The following is a 22,240-nucleotide window of genomic DNA, read 5'->3' as shown; positions in this document are numbered from 1 at the left end:
TCTTGGGCTCCTCTAGCACTTTTCCTTTATTTATCAGTCCTGCATGGAGCTGAGATCATAAACTCAGCCTTTTTTACCTCACAACTTCAGCCGTAACTCCTGGAGACTCCCCAGGATTGAAAGCATCTTTCTTTTACTGCTTCCTCCTCTTTTTTGTAGCTATCTTATCAAGAGGGATTTAAATCATGTAATACAGAGAATTTGTAATGATTTCTAACATGTTTGTTCTTCAGTTTAGACAAAGCGAGAGACTTAAAGGTCAATCAAAATAGCAAACTTCTGTGTGCCTTTGCTTCAATTTCCCTATGCTTTGAACACTCCCTGGGTTACTGTGGGAGTAATTTGTAGTATCAGCCTTCATTCAAAGAGAAGTGCCCAACAATGGGCATTTCCCTTCTCTGAAGAGATTATACATTTCCTCATATGTGTTCCCAAACTTAAAAACCCCTTAGCACATGAATACTTTTGTAGCAGAGTATATGGGGGTGCAAACTCCTTTATTGAAGAGGGCTTTGGTTTGAATAGCATAATATTGGAGTGTAATACTCTATTGTAAGCAATGGCTAAGTGTAAACATATCTTTCCAGATCTCTTGCATACTGCAAAACAATATGAAAGGTTTCAGCTCTACACTCAAAATGTCTCAGAAAACAAAGGGTTTGAAATGTGAAGAAATATTGAGAAATACACTAGTCCATGAGATGGCTTATACTGAAACATACTGAAGAAGCAAGCATACACTCTCATGTACCTCAACAAAAAGCTAAAATACACTGCTCATGAATTTTTGCTGTTGGTGTTGTTATTGAATATTGTAATATATTCTGCAAATATTTCTTGTAGGTTTTGACCATCTCTCTACCTGTTCAATTACTATTCACTGAATAATATAATCAAAGATTAATGGGAAAACAGATCAAATAAATTATGTGATTAATATTTTTTCAGTGCAGTCATCTGGCCTAAAAACCTATTACAGGATTTCATTTATAATACATACAGTTCTCTATATAATAATTTAACAAGCACTGCAAATTACAGAGCTATAATTTTATCAAAAGCTTGTGGGGACATCATAAACTTTGAAAATGAGTCTCAAACAGAGAGGAGAGACACAGGTATTCCGAAATGGAGTGATAGCCCCATAACTCAAAGTACTCTCGCATTTTAATTAACACTGGGATTTGGTGTAACAGTATATCTTCCTTCTCTTTCACTACATCTCCTTATCCCTCCCCTTTCTACTTCAGTCCCCCTCTGCATAACCACTTCTATTCCTCCTGGTCCTGGCACTGCTCCCACCTAGCTCCAACTTCACCCTCTTAGTAGCTTTCAAACTGTGCTGGGACAGAGTTAAGCTCCATCAGAAAAATGCTCAAATTCTTGCTTATAGAGCAAGTTGTCCTGCTAAAGGTAATGAGACAATGACACACTTGAAGGCCAGCAGTCCTGATGGGACTTGAAGACCACGTGAGGGTGGGTGCCTGAGTGATTGTATTGTCTTGCCTCTTTCCATGTCCCTTTCACAGTGTGCATGCACTGGATTCCCAGTGTTCTTTACTCATGAGCTATCTTATTATAGAAAAGGGGGATAAACATATCTCTCCCACCCCTCTCAATGGCAATTGTTTTTTAGTAAGTCTGGCTGATTTTACCTTTGGCTAATGAACATGATTTAAAAATGGAAGGTAGCTGGTGTTTTACTGTTTTTCAAAAAGGATTGTTTTCTCCACTCTCTAAACAATTGTAGGTTTCTGCCATTTTTCTCCTAACTGTCCAGGAAACATTGCCATCCTCAGGTTTGACTGTTTACGTTGTCATTGTACTCACAGAATTGTGAACAAAGATTGGAAAGGAAATCATGTACCCTGAAGCCTACTAGCTTGAAAAGACAACTTGGTTCCACCACATAAAGTATACCTGTCTTGAACACATGAAGAAAAGCACTTTGACATTGCTGACTTCTGAAAAATTTCACTAGACATTTGCTCCTGTATCACTGTGGTTTGTTTTCAAAAAGTGGGTTTAATACTATTTTGTGAATGGAAAGTCTGAGGCACAAGAATGAGAAGAATGTCCAGATTTTAGAAGTTGCATTTGGCACTCCCTATTTTTCCTCCTACTGCTCCTTTTCCCTAGGCTTTAAACCCATGGTTGCTTTAGTCTCTCTTTTCTTGCAGGCTGAGGCCAAACATGCTGGGGAATCAACACATGGTCTCTTGACCACAGGTACAGTGTCACAGGCCCAGAAGACACTTCTTTCCAGACTTAAAACATCACTTCAATTTTCCTTCAAAAGAGAGGACTATCTAGAGGTCAGAACTGCCAGAACAGTTTAATTCTGTTTAGAAAATGTGTTCTTTGTACATTCAGTTTAACCACTAGCTGGAGTAATGCAGACAGTGATGTGATTGCTTCCCATGTTTTTTGCTGAGCTCATTTCATAAAAGGTTGTACATAGTTGATGCTGTTACTTTGAGAGTGTGTCAAGTTGGCAAAAATAACATCTCAGGTGTCTCTCCTTCATAGCTTTCTAGTTAGGAGAATTCATCTTCTAATTAGCAGATTTTAGCAGTACTCAAGCTCCTGTCAGAGAGTGGCAGATTCTTAATATGACTCAGCTTCCAGATTAATAAAATTACTGTTTCTAATGAAGTTTATCTTCTCTTTTGTTCTTCAATATTCCAATTTTGCTGGCAGTGTTGAGACCTTGGAAAGTGTCAGACATTTTCTTCTTGCCTATTCTTAAGGAATTCCGTATTTCCTTTAAAAAATCTGAGATCTGTCTAAGCACTGTCCAAGGTAAATGTAAAGATGAAACAGTTTTGCGTGATGAGCCTGTCAGTGTTCAAGGGAGGGCAATGTTCTGATCTAAGTTAGACCTACCTTGAATGGTTTGTACCAGGTAACCTCTCAAGTTCTTTTCCAAGCTGAGCTGTTCTATGAGTCTATGATTCTCTTCCCTACTAAGAAAACTGCTTCCTTTCGATGACAGCAGTCATCTTGAAGCTGGTTCCTGGGATGTATGAACTTGAATTTTTCTCATTGTGGATGAAGCTCACCGGTACAACACCACTCTGCTTTGGAAACACGTAAAAAGCAGATAACCCATTGTCTAAAGAATATGAAAACAGTTCTTTGTACCACCAGTACAACAGAGTATGAATAAAGTACCTTGCATTTGTGATATAAAAGAATAAATGACCAGTGCTTCATCTTCTAAAGAACAAGATCCAGTAAACTGTACAGTACCAATACTGACTGAACGGATAACAAGATGCATTTGTCTATCATAGGGCTCTGGCAGCATTTATCAGTTCCTCTCTCTTGCCTTTTCTCTGCACAGCAGGAAGGACTTTAGAGGGGAAAACTACAGCAAACTGATTTACAAGCTCTAAATAACAGCAGTGGGTCTTATTACTACAGTACACTCCATGATCACTATTCCCTACCTTTAGGAATTTGTGATGGTTGACATTTTTAAAAATAGCCAGAAGGAAGGGTGTTGTGCTTTGCGATATCAAAGTTCATCAGCACCAGGCACTGTGACAGTAGGTTCCAGCTGCAAATGTGTGAACTTTAATTCTTCTGAAATTATTTTACCTTCTAACAGATTTTTGTTCTCTTTATGTCCTTTGCTCATTTATTTTTTTAAAGCCTCTTTCCTGTCTCTTGAAATGCAATTTCATGAACTGACTGGCAGCAGCCATTGAATCCTAAGGCTCTTCCACCCAGAAAGACAAAAATAAAATGGAACATTCACCCCAAAGCCCCTAAACTGCCATAAAAAGATTGTGGCTGTGGCAACTGTCTCTTATCTATTGTAATTTTACAATAGTATGCTGAGTTATTTTCTTAAACGTGTAAGAAAGCTCTCGGGCATTTTAACCTTCTTGCCAAGGTAACGTTTGTTGCCATCACTGGAAGCTTTGAATGAAATCGTATGTACCCTCCAGCAGTGAATCACAGAATCACAGAATAGTTATTGTTGGAAAGGACCTTAAGATCATCTAGTTTCAACCCCCCTGCCATGGACAGGGACACCTCACACTAAACCATGCCACCCCAGGCTTCGTCCAACCCGGCCTTGAACACAACCAAGGACGGAGCATTCATAACCTCCCTGGGCAACCCATTCCAGTGCCTCACCACCCTTACAGTAAAGAATTTCTTCCTTATATCCAATCTAAACTTCCCCTTTTTAAATTTTAACCCTTTACCCCTTGTCCTGTCACTACAGTCCCTAATGAAGAGTCCATCCCCAGCATCCCTATAGGCCTCTTCAGATACTGGAAGGCTGCTATGAGGTTTCCACACAGCCTTCCCTTTTCCAGGCTGAACAGACCAAACTTTCTCAGCCTATCTTCATACGGGAGGTGCTCCAGTCCCCTGATCATCCTTGTGGCCCTCCTCTGCACTTGTTCCATCGGTTCCATGTCCTTTTTATGTTGAGGACTCCAGAACTGCACACAATAGTCCAAGTGAGGTGAATGGGATGCTTGAGGGAAGACCAAGATTACAGGGCTGGCTGTCCTAGTAAACCTTCACCATGGCTTCTGGCTTATCTAAATGCCAAGAGCTACCATGTAAGGATTGAATTGTGATTTCTCTCTTGACAAAAGCAAGGAGGATCTGGTTTTGATGAAAGCCAGAAGACATTCCATTATTACCATTAAAATCATGTTAATACCGTTGTCAGAAAAAAGGCACACCTGCACTTGCAAAAACCCTGAAAAAAAACAAGTCCAAAAAAAGCCCAAATCAAAAACCTTTAAACCTTAGCAGTATTCCAGCTGTTAAAAAGTTCAGGAACAAAAAGTGTTATTTATTTTAATAAACCTATACAGGTGCAAATAAATCAGGAAAGGCACACTGATAAATTAAGGGTACAGGACAACTGTGTATCACCCTCCTCAAAGGCCCTTCTCAAAACCAGACTTGCCAGCCTATTCTATGTTATGAACTCACAAGCCTGTGTTAGGAGATCGCTTCAGTTCAAGACCCAGAATGCTCTTAAGGGACAGAGCTGAAGTTTCTCTCAACAACTTAAAAGAACCTTAACTTTTGCTCATGAGAACAAAAAAATAAGCCTAGGCAGGCCTGAATGTGTTGTCTGCCAAAGCCAGCAGATTTCTTAAACTGGGCTGTTCCTAAATACAACATAAACAGTTTCAAGCTGAGTGCAGGCATAGGCTGAAAGCACCTGGCCATTGGGTCCTAATGCTCACGTTGCTTCTTGAAAGCCTAGTCACAGGTTAGGGATAGAAAGGGTAGCATCCTTGAAGGAAAGGGCAATGTCCTCAGAGTCAGGATGAAAAATGAGCTATTGGACCATGAATCTGCAGACACTAAAGAAATTACTCTAAGGGATTATTACTTAAAAGTTCATTTTCCAAGGCTGTAACCTGGTCCAACAGCATTAAACTTTAGTCACAGCTAATTCCTCAGATCAGTCTAATGGGAGCAGGCAGCAGTAATGCTATATAACTATGGTGCCCTCTGACTGAGGATCCAACAGGAGGAGTGAAAGCCTGACATTTGCATAAACACTAAATTGAAAAAATTGTAAATATTAAGCTGGATTCATACAAAGGAAGTAAAATAGTAATTTAAGAGATTTGTGATTCAGTGAAGAACTCTTCAAATTACTCTATTAATGTTAAATTGGGGTGAAAACAGATCTCATACATAGTAATGAAGTTGAAGAGTTAAATGGGCAAGCCCATCATTTTATGTTAGAGCAGGTGGAAATCAGGAGGGACAAACGACAGGTAGATAAAATTATAGCATTGGCAGACAAAAGCTGTGGCAACCTCTTTACCAAAAATTCAGTCTTTGCTGAGCAAACTCATCATTGGCTTGTTCTGAAAAGCTCACAAATTCCCTGCTTTCACCTTTTGGATGGGATAAAAGACATGCTGTCTAGCTGCCAGCTTCTGATTCAAGCATTTTATCTAGGAGTATGACAACAATTCAGCCAGTGAGAGACAAGGAGTTTGTGTGGATCCAGAAAAGAGTCTTCACATTTTTCCTGGAGATTTCTCAGTTGACCCTAACGAATCTCTTCTTACTGGATTTGCAGCCCTAGAAACCTTTCTTTGAAGAGATTTGTTCAACAGAAAAAACTGTCCAGACTGTCACAGATTTGAGACACAGTCACTGAAGGGAAAAAAGATCTTTACTGACCAATGGAAATTCATGAAAGCTTCTCTAAAGCCTTATAACAACATGTTCTTTTAGCATAGCAATGCTCATAGCATACAGGGCCAAATCTGGTCATCCTCATCAAGGGCTCCCTGGAGAACATGGAGAGTTTTGCTGCATGTTTGCTTGGGCTTTCTTATTCCTCCTCAGCTCCTTTTGCTGCCCAGGGCCAGCATTTAGTTAGGATGAGAAGGCAGCCAATTTTTACCATGGAGAATCATCCTCAAAGGTAGATCACAATGAAACGGTCCCTCAGACTTGGGCCTTGTCAGTGTTGTGTGGCAATACAAAGTGCCAGTGATGGGCTGTAAGCTCCAGCAACAAGAGTAGCGGGGCTAAAAGGAGGCAAATACTACCTCTTTCTGGTGCCTGAGGATGGAGGGAAGGAGCTTTCAACCCTCTGAAGGGTCAGGAAGGGCCTGGGATTAAGTGCCTCAGGCTTGAAATCACTTTATTTTACTTCATGTTTTCAGTTCTGAGAGGGGCAGTGGGAGTTGTGCTCCTTGATCCTTGACTTCTGTTTTTGCTTTGAACTTTTTCTTAAACCTCAGTGTGAGCTGGAAATGCTGACGCTCAGAAGTTTTTGCATGAAGAAGACACTCTCCTCCACTTCCCCAGTTTTAACATTTTGTACACAAAACAGTTGAGTGAATTTCTGTAAAGCTGGGACCTTTACATTTCCTAACTTTCAGAAATCATCAATGTAGCAAAACCTAGTGAGCACTGTGCTTCAGAAGCACTATTTTCTGTTGCTCCATTGACTTTGTAAACAGCCATCTGCAGCAAGCTGACGGCAGCCTTTTTCTGGCATATTGAGGAGAAAAGGGTTCTGAGCAAAATAGCCACCATTCCTCTATGTTGTATACTTTGATTTGTCTTGGAGCCAGTTCCAACCTGTTCTCTGCTTTGTCTAGGCAGATATGTCTGTGCAGAGTGCTTAACCGCTGACTGGTCAGAATGTGCAGAATTTTGCATCTCTTACACATGGGGGATTTCACATCCCCTTTCTTTCTTTACTCTTTCTTCACCTGCCTTTCCACAATTACCTGCAGTGCAAGTTTGGATGAAATGATAACACAACGCATCAAAATAAATACAACATATCAAAATAAATATGCTGTTCAAGTGGCAAAACAGCCAGATGTGGCTTTTGAGTTAATACAGAGCACGTCTTAAGCTAAACAATTAATTTACTTATTCATCTTATGTTATCATCCTGGTCTGGGTAGATGAACAAGTAATATGAATTATTAAATATTATTTTCTTTCCAAACTTCATGCCTCATTCCTACACTTGTGCTGATGTGCTGTGTTTTCCTGACCTTGTATTAAGAACTGACAAAATATGAATGTTAAATTTGTATGACCTTTACTATCCCAAAACACAAATTAGGCTCGTGTTCTTTCTTTGTGCTGGCTTTTGAAATGAGTTATTTGGTCTGCACTGACAATTGCATAGGGGAGAGATAAGGCAACAGTGAGGTATTGATGTAAACAGAAGCATAATTGTCTTTAAAAAAAATTCAGATAAAAAGAGGAGATAGCAACTCAGTGTCATTGAGATCATGTTTTTGTCTTCCTTGAAAGTGGTGTTTGGGAGCTGTAATCTCCTGTAATTGCTTTCCAGTCCAAGAAAGACATAGAATAAGAGAAAATAACAGGTCAGCAAACAGGAAAGCACCCTTCATAACCCCCCCAAAAAAACCCCAAACCAACAAACCCAACATCTAAATACATGTAATTATATGCATGCACACCAGTAGAGCTTTAAGTTTGTTTTAAATACCCAAATGAAAACTTAGAGGGACTCTGTGTGTGTTCATTCTGTCTCTCAACAGGAAGGTGTATTGTGACATTATAAATCTGCAGCTTTCAAGTAAGTTAGTAGATGTCTCTTGCATCTTTTTACAATGTTCAAGCAATTCACTGACCTCTCAGGGTTACGATTATAATTTAGCAGTGCCGTAGGCTGTCACATCTCTTGGATCGAGTATATGTGTCTTTTATGTCAAAGGTGAGTTTCTGAGCCTTGTACTTTTTTTAGTCTGATTTCCTAAGGAAACACAAACATGTTCCTCACATGCATGTGTCCACAGCCTTTCTTTCAAATCCATTAGTCCATTTCAATCAGATTTCACAGGGGTAGATAGCTGTCTCAGACATGCAAAGCTGATCAAGGTGAGCGGTTTCTTAGAGGAGAGACACTTAATAATTCTCTCACTGAGGAAGGATGAAGAGCACTCACTGCTTCTCTACACTGCTCAGCTCAGCATCCTGCACGCAGGACTGCCTAGGTACCCACAGCACACACATAGCCCTGGCTAGTGGACAGCAGATTTAGTCAAGTTAGGGTTGGGTGTGGAAAATATCTGGAGATAGCAAGGGGGAAGGCATAGGAGATGTAAAGTGCTTCCTGAAGGGAGTTAGAAGAGGTTTGGGAAACACAGGAGTGCAGGAGGAAAGGTCACTGCTCAGTGTTCAGTTCTCCCAGTTTTGCTCCTTACCAAATAACATTTCTTCCCCATCTTCTCACTATCCTACCACTCCACAAGAACTTTCCTATGGCTGCTTGAGCAGTTGCCCATCTAAGATCTGTGATTTATCTCTTGTTGTGACAGAACCCAACCATTTATCCTCACCTGATTTTCTAAGGAAAGGATACCTATGTGTCCTGGGTTCAGCAGCAGCAGTCAGTTTTTCTCCTTCTTAGTAGCTGGTGCAGCGCTGTGTTTCTGACTTTTGGCCTAGGAACAGCTGATAACACTGATGTTTAGACTGACCAAGGACTTTGTGAGTCTCATGCTCTGCCAGGGAGGAGGAGGGGCCAGGAGGAAGCAGGGACAGGACGCCTGACCCAAACTAGCCAAAGAGGTATTCCATACCACAGCACGTCATGCCCAGGGATGTAACTGGGAGCTACCCGGAAGGGCACGTCCTCTTTTCGGTAGGGCTCTTTTCTGGCGAGCGGTATCATATTTTCTTCCCTTGTTATTTCTCTTATCATTATTATTATTGGTGGCAGCAGCAGTGATTTGTGTTATACCTGAGTTACTGGACTGTTTTTATCTCAACCCGTGGGAGTTACATTCTTTTGATTCTCCTCCCCATCCCTCTGGGGAGTGTGGGGGGGGAAGTAGACTGCGTGGTTCTAATTTACAGCTGGGGTTTAAACCACGACACTATGCCCTTATGCTGGCTGTGTGAACCCATTTTTGTTTACCTTCATCTCCTTTGTAACTGTTGAACTTCATGGCTGATTTCAGTGAAAGGGTGGAGGAAGAAAAAAATCCTCAAAGATTTTAGTTTCTTACGTCTTTCATAAAATTTAGCCACAGGGGAGAGAAGAGATGTCTTTGAGATGTCCTGAGCAAGGAAAGCAACTAGGTTTGTCATCTAGTCCCTCAGGCAGGGGAGAATCTGTAAGTTATTGAACGAGACTGTACAGACCTCTCCTATGAATACAGGGTGATAAAGCTGAGGTTGTTCAGCCTGCAGAAGAGAAAGCTTTCAGTACCAGAAGTGGGCCTACAGGAAAGACAGGTAGGGACTATTTATCAGGAAGTGTAGTGATAAGACGAGGAATAATGGTTTTAAATTGAGAGTAGATTTTAAATTAGATATTATGAATAAATTCTTCACTATGAGGACGACAGATTGCCCAGGGAAGCTGTGGATGCCTCATCCCTGGAACTGTCCAAGACCAGGTTGGATGAGGCTTTGAGCAACCTGGACTAGTGGAAGGTGTCCCTGGCATAGCAGGGGCATTGGAACTAGGCGATCATTAAGGTCCTTTCTAACCCAAACCATTCTATGATTCTATGATTCTATAATTCTATATCACTTTCTGCTGCAGAAAAGTTCCCACCAGAACTGAGGAAGCTTCTGTGGACCCAGTGCTCAGAGGCCATAGTGTTTCTTCAGTTAAAAATCAATGCTGAGGAGATATTTTATTATGGAGGAGAACACACATCTTGTTCTCATGGCACTTTTCTTTCTTAGAGCACTTTTCTTTCTTTCTTGTTTTGTTTCCCTTGATTTGAAATGAATCATTCAATCTGTGTCACTTGTCCACATTAGATTGTACCAGTTTGATTTTGTTTGATGCAGCAGAGAGGGAAAGGAGCAATGGGATGTGACATGCACTTTATCTTGAGTATTATTTGTCTCTACAATAGCGCAGTGAGATGAAACCTCAAAAAGGCCAGTGCGAAGGATAGTAGTTACTTTGTAAGTGCTTACGCAAGCGTGTTGGAAGATTGCATTTGGGAAAAAGCTTTTCAGGCTTCACACACATTTTCTGTTTGAGAGATGAGTTAGTCAGAGCACACTGACAGATGAGTGGGGACGATGCAAATTTACAAGTTAGAGGCTTGGTGGCTGACTGGTATAACACATAATACATGAGAGTGCACAATATGTGAGAGCAGGCTCCCTAAATTTGCAATACTTTGGCTAGGGAAGAGAATATAATTTCAGCTTTATTTACTGGGAAGACCTCTTGTAAGGGTTTTTGGTTCAGTGTTACTTATTTTATTGAATGAGACAGAAAACATTTCTTATGGTAAGTGAGTAGTGGGGGTTTATGTGTGGGGAGAGAGGAGGGAGGGGACTGCCGGTTTCTTGGTAGTTGTCAAAATCCCAGGTAGACCACAGTACTCAATATCACAATTATGTAATGACTGAGAACTCATCTTGGAGAAACTGGAGGACAAAGTTAAATGGGCACACATGTATGCAAGCATAAAAACTGACATCTTTTATTTAACCAGAAATCTGCAGCAGACCTAAGCATGGCAGGCATAGGGGAATCTGTAGGGGTAGCTTAAGTAGATCTGTACTCTAAGATGCCTTTGAAAGTTACTTGTAGTGATATTTACAGTGTTTTACACCATTTATAAGATTTTCTCTGAGCATTAATTTTTTATAGGGAGCTATGAGAGAGTTTCCTTCTGACATGAACTCACAATAAGCAGCTCCTGTTAGCAGGTGTTACCTATAACACTTGAGGTTTAATGTTAAATAATTTCTAAAAAAAGTCCTGAAATTTAGGAAGGTTGGACTGTGTTTTAACAAAAAGATACATTGAGACAGAAATAAAATGGTTAAATGGACAGTTAAGTTCTTAACCCTATTCTGCGTTATACCTACACTTTGTCACTTCAGACCTTAAAATTTCCTGGTAAGTCTCCATAGAATATTCACATTTCTCCCTGAGAAAGTCTCAGCACTCTAGTATTTTCTTTGGCATGTCTCCATGTTGTAAACGAGGTCTATTTAATCAAAGAGTGAAAAAAAAAAATATACTGTATGAGAGAGCTGACAGGATCCAACCAGGGAACTTTAAATAGCAAACACTTGAAGAAGTACTTGCTACAGTCAAGCTCACATGTGTTTGGAAAAAGCTCTTCATCAACCAAATAATAAAAGCCACGATCATTTCACAGATAATTCTGCAGTAGAAAAAGGGTCAAATCCAACAAATGAATTGTTCATGAAGGCAGTTTTGATGAACTATAATTATATGAGCGAAATTCCGTCGTCTTTTGTCTCCTGATTGTATGATCACCACATAAAAGGAACAGAAAGGAGATTAAGTTCTCGCAACCAGTGAGAAATGTTGTATTGATTCTAAGTTGTTGCTAGGCAAATAATTAAACGATGATTTCTGTGTTGATTTTGTTTGTCTGCTGTGTGTAAAGGCTACTTAGGTGCATCAGTGAAAAATTAATTAATATATTTCTACCACTGCTCAAACAATGGAAATCCATAAAGATGAAATTACTGTAGCGGTTTGAAACCACTCATTAACAATCCATCTCAGGTTCAGAAAATCTCTCCAAAGTCTAATGGTCCTCACAGATCAGACATCTTTTTTTCTGGGTTTTGGGGTTGGTTTTTTTTTGAGTGTTCATTATACTTCTTGCAATAAATAGGTACCAGTGAATGGAAGATGTGTCTTAATCAGCCAGATTTTTTTTTTTCTTTTTTTTCTGCTGATTTTCACCAGGGTTATATACTCATCTGATCTGTTCTTTGCGCTCCCCCACCTCAACAGAGCTCTTGCATGTGTAGATCAAAAACATTAGCTGGCAGCATACACTGCATCAAGCGAAGGGCAATGCTAAACAAGCTGAGGATAGCACACAATGGTTATCAATGAGATCTGCTATACTCTTTCTTTTTCCACAACAAAACTTAGCTGCAATATGTCATGTACCTACAAACTGAAGGAAAAAGACAAACGGCAGGGGAGGTCTGAATAATGAAGTCTCTGAGTAATTAGCATGGTAATACCTGAGGCATATTTGTACGCACCACATCCATGCTAATTGCCCATTTACTAGGCTAATTTAACATTAGTTATTTCTGGGTTCATTCCATCATCAGAATACTTCTCTTGTTACTAAGCTACTGTAATTTCAGCCTCAACTGTGTTTTGACTGACTTACACTTGTAACCCTTCAGTATCCACAGGGGAGCACAGTTTGCTCTGAGCTTTTCAGCTTAAATGTCTTACATATAAAAGCTGGGGAATTTGCATTTCAGACCCCAATGTGCCCATTTCAGACCTGCATCTTTCAAAGATGCCTGATATAGAAACACTTAATCACCACGTGGTCACCCAGTGCAGTTTTGACAGTTCTGTTTTCTGCAGATTTCATACTATTCAATTTTGCCCAATCATTCGCAAAAGTCTCCCAGTCATTAAAGTGATTAGTTTCTTCCATACATCTGAATGGTTTTGGCAGATAAAAATTAGAAAACACGAATTATATTTTACAGGGAGGAATAGCACCTCATTTACAAGGAGGTTAACTAATTGAGCTGGTATTTATATTCCATTTTTAATGTGTATGCTTCTGTGATAGATATAGATATTTGTATTTTTCTTCATTGTCTACCAATAGGACTACAAAAATAGTTGTTGTTTTTATTGGAAAGGTTTTGTAGGCTATTGAGTTTCGGGTTTACTTTTCTGGGAAGATAAATGGCGCTCTCCATATTTATGGGAGTAAATCAGAGATTTGTAATGATTTTGATGCCAAAACCTTCTCCATCCTGAAAACCTGAAAACAAGACGAGGCTGGTGGATTTCTTGGTAGGTGTGCCAGGGAAAAATTAACAGTGTACAGACTGGGTGGACTCACTGGACATCACGACTGCTCTGGGTATTTCAGTGCATAAGTAAACATATGGTGCTTCAATGTAGTGTAAACATGATAGGTTATCTTATTGTTAGTTTCCAGTGTTGGATTCATGCCTGATTTTAGCACTTCTTGCTGTAATCAGTGATCATTTAGAAATACCTCAAATGCATGCTTAATATTGATTACATACTAAGAATCAGGAAATGTATTTCTTGTATGCTTAAACATGAAGAAGAGATGAAAAGCTCAGAATGGATAAAAAAAAAATAAATTGATTTTGATAGTTTATTTACATGTCAAGCCACGTACATGCTCCCACAAGCATAGAAGTTAGATTTACCCTGTTCAAACACTGCCTATTCCCAGAGACATCAGGAATTCAGGGTGCTCTCATTTCTGCTAACAGAAATCTATGCATTCTTAAGCACTCACTAATGAGGGACCCTCAGCTGCCAGCCTGGAGAGCACGGGGAAACAAAGTGCCTGGTTCAATCTAAGGTAACTTTTCTATCCTCGAGAACAGTGGATGGTGGAGCTTGTTGTAGCTCCCCTGAGACATTGATAAGACATGGGTTTTGTCACTGCTTTCCACAAGTCATGTTTCCACAAAACTTGTCAAACCTGCTGGAATTCAAGAGCTACTTACTCCTGTAGCTTCCATACGTAACCAGATGAGTCATTCTGTAGAGGTTTAAGAAGCACACCTATCAGACATGGACTTAAAACACAGATGAAGCTAGGACTACATCTTAGAACCCCCACAGGAGACCCCAGGCTACTGTGAATGTCTCACTGTATTATAGCAAATGGAGCAATTTTGACAGAAAAAAACATGGAATGCCCATGCAAATCTGTCCTTTACTTGGCAGTGGAGCACTCTTTTGGCACCTGGACGTCATTGGTTGTCAGCTGCACTTTCCAAAGGCAAAGATGCGTAACCTGTCCCAGGTACATACAAGAGGAATGTTCTTAACTCCTCAGCTGAGCAGTACAATAATGAAATGTCACTGTTACATTGCACAGCTGCGTTTCATAAAAAATTAGTTTTGTGTCTAACTCCAGCTTCAAGAGATGAATCCTGAAGAAGATGTGCTTTTTCCTGTATATCTACGTTTGTCTATGACTTTCCAGTTGTGGCTTCTCATTCAGCAATCCACTAAGTGCATTACCTTGATGTAAAGTATAAAGAATCTGTCAGATATTAGGAGGCTGGACAACTCCAGCAGAGAGCAAGGTACTTTGCTGCTAGTCATAGAATCATGGAATCATAGAATAGTTAGGATTGGAAAGGACCTTAAGATCATCTAGATCCAACCCCCCTGCCATGGTCATCTTATTCTGTTTAATGGACTGTGGGCAGTAGACTTAATTTTCTTAGCTTTATGGAAAACAGCGGTCATTACTTTCAAAAAGAACTAAAACCTGAATAATACCCTTGTGTCATTTTCTCAAGTGTTTGAAATAGAAGAATGGGGAGTAGGGTATGAAAGCAATTAATGCCACAGGCAGACATTTTTGAATTATTGTTTTATCTGCTCATTTAAATTCTTGATTCAAGTTTTCCTTTGTTTTATTAATAGCAGCTTAATTTAAGAAAAACTGATGTTCAGCTGTAAAACTAAAAACTGAATATAGAACAAGCTTCAAACAAACAAACTGGAAGGGACCAGTTGACGATTACACCACAAAAAAAAGCCTGAAAAGTAGAAACCAAAAAAGTTACAACCTTTTCCTGTGTTAACATTATCATCGATACAGCACAAAAATGAGAAATGTGAAGCAATTATTGTAGTAGCAAAAAGGCACAGAGATGTATTAGGGAGCATAGAATCTGTCTGTACATCTGCATATAGCTATCAGAAGCGTCTTGAAATTTGCTGTGAACATATGGAAGACTTGATCAAAACCAGAGCATATATTTGACACAACAAGGGGCTTCATACAGATGCACTAAATTTACAAAGGCAACTGAAGGACATTTCAGACAGCCTTGACAGATTACAGGCTGCTGCTGTTACTGTCACAGTCCCCGCGTAAATCTGTTTTAACAACAAAGAACTGACATCACACAAGGACAAAACTGAAAAACAATTTAGAGGTGTTGTAGAACTTTTCCTATTACAAATACCAAGGAAGATAAATACAAAGGTCCTTAAATACAGGGATCACATACTACATCTAAAACTGGGGAAAAACCTACATCCGGCAAAAAGTCAGATTTTGCATTATGCTTTGTATACATGGAAATGGTGGATACATGGAAACATATGACAGTTAAGATTTCCCCCCTCTTTTTAAAGGATTTATTTGTCCATTCATAATCACTTGAGTGATTTCTGCTATTTTGACTGAAATTTCATAGTGGGTGAGAAGATGAAAGATAAAATAACCTGGTAAAAGTATAACCAATATCAAAGAAGTGGCAGTGACAGAAATGTGAGGCTAAATTGGGCAGGGACTGAAATATCCTGTTCTTGTCATTGACTTGGTTTGAAGTATAAAAGCACATTTGGAAGAGATTACAACTTTAGTTACTGGAAGATTTTATCTGTCAGATTGCATGAAGGCATGCATGGAAGTGTCTGAAGACCTTAGACTTTGTATGAACTTTAAAAGCAAAAAACACCATCCTTCTCCTCAGCTAGTGAGCTGCATCTGCTCACTTTAATTTGTCACAGTAGCACTTCTGAGAAGCAGCATTATGTGTACTGGACAGTTGTTTTCCTTCTATCCACCACTCCCAAAGCCTGTGACTGAACCCTTCTGTCTTCAAATATCTCTCTTCCCTGGGAATCGCGGTGCCTTTCCTGAGTGCTCATCTTTCTAAGGCATGGCTTCTTGAACAGTGCTTGGTACCCACAGCCAGCCATAGCCTGGCAATGTCAAGAGGTCAGGGAAATATTTCCATTTTCCCACCAAAAAGCTTGATTACAAGTCATCAGCATGCAATGGTGCTGACCAAAAGACTGGAGAAGCAGTGCTACTGAAGAACCTCATATGTTCTCTGGGTGGAAAAGGAGATGGGTGGTGTTGTTAGAAATAATACTGGAGAAACCAGAGAAGCAGACTTATCTGTGTGAGTCACTGGAAGGAATTGAGGCACCGGCACAGGAAAGGATGGTGGTGTCAGGGGAGAAGCTGATGGCTAAACTGTGACTGAGGATTAGTTTCAGAATGATGGATGTAAGAAACTTCTGAAAACCTTTTCTAATATCTCCAACAGTGGTGGCAGTAAATAGGTACCATGCACAGTGTAAATGCCAGCAGCTCCTCACAGTGTTAATTTTGCAGGAGATCTTTCTGGTTTGCTACTACTGCACATGGATTATCACATGCTTTTAAAGATGAATTGATCCTTTTCCCTGTTGGGCCAGGCATTTAGAGGACATCAGCATAACTTCACTGCCTTCAGGAGGGGCAGTAACTTTTGTGGAGCTAATCGTCTTTATAACAGCTAAAGATCGACCAGTAAGGTATAAACACACTGTATTTGCAGCCTGAAAAATCTCGTAGGTATTTGTTTCCCTCTCTTTCCTTCACCCCTGCTTCTTCAGTGTGTTTTAGGAAACAGTTGTACTCAGACAGATATTATATGAGTGCAGAATAAGTAAAGGGTTTCCCATTTACTTATTTATTTTCTGATATTTATTTTGCATTCACTATTGGAAAACTAATCTGAAGCTAATCTATAAGCCTTCTGGTAAGAGTTCACAGGCCATTTACACAACAAAAGGCCCTAGTCCCTACAATCCCTATGCTGTGCCCCAGTCATTTCTTATAGTTATGGCATTTTACACATTCAATACAGGTAAAACAGTCAAAATTAAATGAAAGTTGTTAAAAAATACTAACTCTTTTCCAGACACAGTAGCAATAAAAATGCATGAGAAAATAATTCGTAGACACCATTGTCTGTTGCTTCTGCACGATGAAAAGCACACTAAACATCTCAAAGTCTTCTTAGACGCATTTCATTAGAATAATTTTCCTTTATGCTGTTGTTACTATGTATGGTTCATTAGTATACAGTACAACAGCCCAATTGGATCTTAGTGTAATGTTTGGCGAGCAATTTCTGGAAGTTTTTAATTTTCAAAAATCCATTTTTGAGTGAGGGAAAATGAAAATGTTCTAAATGGAGGCTATGAACCTCTCTTGCCAGTTTACCACTTCATAATATTATGCAGATTTTTGGTTTCCCATGGATGTGCATGACACAAATGCTGACATCTTTCAGGGTTGTATGAATATTGTTACTGTGACAAAACATTATTGGAGTTCAAAATTCACTCTTCTTTAAGCAGCACCTACTCCTCAAAATTTAGAACAGTTTCAGTATGACACTGTCCTAGGTTCAGCAGTAGCAGTCATTTTTCTCCTTCTTAGTAGCTGGTGCAGTGCTGTGGTTTTGACTTTCGGCCTGGGAACAGCACTGATAACACCAATGTTTTTAGTTGCTGCTCAGTAATGTTTACTCTGACCAAGGACTTTGTGAGTCTCATGCTCTGCCAGGGAGGAGGGGAAGCCGTCAGGAAGCAGAGACAGGACACCTGACCCAAACTAGCCAAAGAGGCATTCCATACCACAGCACATCATGCCCACTATATAAAGGAGGGGCAGTTATCCGAAAGGGCTAGATCACTGCTCGGTCGGGCTGCGTACAGTTCGGCGGGTGGTGAGCGATTGTATTCTCTTTCCCTGTTATTTCCCTTTTCATTATTATTATTGGTGGTAGCAGCAGTGGTTTGTGTTATACCTGAGTTACTGGACTGCTCTCATCTCAACTCGTGGGAGTTACATTTTTTCGATTCTCCTCCCCATCCCTCTGGGAGTGGGGGGGTATAAGGTGGGGAGGGGAGTGAGAGAGCAGCTGCGTGGTTCTGAGTTACAGCTGGGCTTAAACGACGACAAACACTAAGGCTTAAATTTCACATTGCACAGAGATTTGTTAGCCAAGATATCACCAGGAAAATAGCAATGTTGGGTTGCAGTGATACTGCAAACGACAAAAAAAAAAAAAAAAAAAAAAAGAATCAAACAGATCTTCCCTTAGTTCTACTGAAGTAAGTCAAGAAAATGCTTTTAATACACAGATTAAAACAAGCAAATGACATTGAAATGGATCTTTGTCATTTATTGCCATTTTGCTGAAAATTAACACCATTGCACCATCACTTTTGTTCCCTCACTTTTATCATAGAAAGTAGTTTGCCAGTTCAGGAGAGAAATTTGAGTTTCCTTGCGCATGGTCTCTACCATGTAAGTGCTCAGCAACTCCATAGCTTATAAAACAGAGCACCTGACTATGAACCTCTCTTAGACTATTTCCATGTTGTTTCCATCCCACTGTGCTTGTCCAGAAAGAGATTATGCAAAGAGAAATTTTGTCGTGTTCCTGCATGCTGCAGTGAAATGCCACAGCAGGTCTGAAGAATCCAGCAAAAGTCAGGAATGCACCGTTGGCTTTCTTCAGCCATGTACAAACCCAGCTGACCCATGGTCAAAGCTTGAATATCTTTGAATGAGATATGGTCATGCAAGTTCACTAGATCCATGAACTATGCTGAAAGTTGCCTCAAATCTCAGATTCAGAAGCAGTGATTTCACTGGAGCTGACTCCAGTTTCATTACCAGTATGTATTGCAGACAAATATCTTTCATAGCCTCATGATTATTATTCCTAATGTGCTTCATCCAGTAGTGACAAGATCCAGGCTTAGGGCACAAGAGTGACTACGAACTTTTCTTTACACAGGTTTTATGAAGAACCTGATCTACCTTTGTGCTATTAGCTATCACTGCACATTGCTGACCTTACCAGTTAAGCTCAGACTGAAAAGCAGCTTCATGAAATAGATGCTTGTTCACTAGGAAGTAAGATAAAACTCTTGAACTCATCTGCAAGGGTCATCAGAATGAGCTTTGAACCATGGGACTCCAGAACTGAAAGGCCAGTCTTTTACCTTATTAGCTATCCATATTCTATTGATTTCTGCCCTTGCTCCTCCCCCACCTCCAACAAATGGACTATTCAAATCAATAGAATTGCTCTGCTGTTTCCAATGATGTATCTCCACCATGTTCAGCTTCATCTGTAGCTCAGGAGTGTTCTACTTTCTTCCCTGAAAAAGGACAGTGCTTATTTTCATAGCATAAGTAGTAAGCACAAAACACATCAGCATGCATAAAGTTGCCCAACAGAAAGTTTGACATAGACATCTTGGTCATGTAGGTGAAGAAAGAGGGAAGAACATGGAAAAGAAAGAGGATAAAGTTACAAACACTGTAGAGACCGTAGGGGAGACAGGATAAAGCCTACTTCAGAACGATCTGTATATCCAAAGCAATCCTTCCTCCCTCCTTAACTGTAGAATATTCACTTATAGAGTGAAATATAAATATAAATATCTTTAAAGGATGCTTGTATTGGAATGCCACACAGTAACATTTTGAACACTGGACACCACAGTATCTCAGGAGCAGACAGTGATGAGCTTACTGGCATGGTTTATTAGTCTGAGAACCATGGTCTCATGCAGCTGACTAGACCACTGTTGGAAGCAAGCTAATGTACAGCCATGTTTCTGTGTGCTGCATGGATCCAGCTGCTCTGGTCGGTGGTAGCTCTCAGCATGGTAGTCCACCACACAGGGCAGATAGTTTCTTAATGATTCTCAATCCGTATTTCCAGTCACTTTCTTCATCTTCCTCCATTGGCCCATTTTATTTCATCCATGAAAAGTTTCTCAATTACACACCTCTCCCTCAGTTCATGTTCTACATCCTACATTTCAGCATCCCTACTAGCTCTGTTTTTAGGTTCCGGAATTCGGTTGCCAACCTGATGAAGGTCAATTGTTTCTCAGTATTAGTAATTAGCTTTCTTTGGTCCAGCTGAGAGTTATAAAAAGCTAATGCTTAACTGGGAGCTGGCTAGATCAATAACCTGTTGATATTCTGCATATAACAGTAAGTGACTAATTCACACACTTGGAAACTTTATAAAAGATGTAGAAGCATTTGAAGTATTATCAAGCTTCAAAACCTGGGCTTTCAGCTGGGCTGAATTTGGGATTTAAATCAATTTAGCTATTAAGGATTTCTGGAGTGTATGAGCAGCTTCTAGCCAGTGATAGATGATTTCTGCAGCTTCCCTTCTTGCTGCCTATGAAGAGTGCATATTTTTGGTAACTCTTGTTAATGATTGATGAGACGAATTTCCCAGACATAACTCTTTTAATTCTTTTTGCAGTGGTTCAGTTTGCACACCTATTACCAAACTCCAAAGTGAAGAACACTGAGTGCTTGAAAGCTTCTCTGCTTTTTTTCACAATGACCTCACTGGTCCAGTAAAAGCTGTTGCCTCTCTCTGTAAACCTAGCATGGCTTATATGCTTAGACTGTCACTGTTATAACAACATTATTACTATAATTTATGTATGTCAGGCACTTACTTCACATGAATAATTTTATTTTACCATAAATTTCCACCAAAACTTCAATTTTTCTTTGTTTCAGTACACAAAGGGTGACTGCCTGTGTTCCTGAGATAAATCTGAAACGGCTTCACCAGAATTAGTGCTGCTGTCTGATCACACCACCAATGTAACTGAATTACCAGACTTTAAGACCATCTGGGAAACCGTCTTGTTGCTGGTAACAGTTTGCTCCTTGACTGTTTGTAGGTCTCAAAGCATGTAATGGACAAACTTATGTGGAGAGGAATATCAGATGATTGACTTGGATGCTGAGAGCTGGGAACAGTTGTCTAACCTTGTGCTTGTCACTGGAGTGTGAGGACTCGCACCACCCCAACATGCCTCCTCACAGTAGTCAGTGCAGCACAGGACTCAATTTCCATTTTAATTACACAATCATTTATCAGCGCTTGCCCATAATAAGCAGATAAAGTCCTTCATCTCTGTTTAGCAGTGGATAATTCACTCATGTCTGCTAGCACTGATACAGTCTTTTCCAGGGGCCAAATCTCAAGGTCTTTACTCAAGTTCCTGCTTAGTTCCCACATTGACAAATTTCCTGCAAAAACAAAGAAGGGAAAGAGTGAGTTTAAGTCAGTTAGGGGTTGCTAGTGTTGTTCCAAGTCACTTTCAAAAAACTACTTTTTCCTCCTGAGTTGTGGGGGTTTTTTCATCTTTGTTTTAATATCTGGTTTAAAGGCTGTGGTCTTTGGCAGTTACGCTTTTCATGGCCATCCTTTAGTCAGCTTTCTATTTTTAAGGTACATTGTCTGGTCTGTTATTTTCCACACGTGCTTTTCTACACAGTTCTGGTTTTGCCAGGTCAGTGTACTGGTTTCCACTAACAGGGCTGGAATGTACAAATATCATTGTACTCACATAATATTGAATTAATCCCACTTGTTTCATCTCTTAATCTAGGACATATCGACATTATTGTTTAAGAATTTCTGGTATCTTGTCCAGATGTAACTGAATTAGCTTTAATTTAATTAGCTAACACATCAGTATATACTTCGGTTTTAATATCTCTAACAGCCCAGACCAGGTAATTTTCAATGGAGGCTATGCACAGTCGCTCAGGACTACATACAGACACAAGCAGCAAAGTGCATGTTTTTCTATTTCTTGTGCTTGAAAAATGTCACTGGGCTGGTCATGTCCACTTGTTTGTGATGAATTTTATTGCCTGACTCCTCCTTTTGAGGTTTTCTTTAATTTCCAACTGTTGCAAAAATGCTGACTATTTTATAAAGATTATTTCCCATTTCTTGTTTCTAGTTACCTTGTACTTTTATTTAGAAAAAAGAAAACAATCTTAGGTTTAAGAATGGGGTTTTTTTTGGTCAAAACTTGATAGCAAGTTCCCTGTCTCAAGTATTAGAGGGAAAAATATAAATTCGAGTCCCA

Source organism: Psittacula echo (assembly GCF_963264785.1).
Source record: "Psittacula echo genome assembly, chromosome: 3".
Classification (NCBI taxonomy): Eukaryota; Metazoa; Chordata; class Aves; order Psittaciformes; family Psittacidae; genus Psittacula; species Psittacula echo.
The sequence above is the reverse complement of the archived record's forward strand: the minus strand, read 5'-3'. Positions refer to the sequence as shown.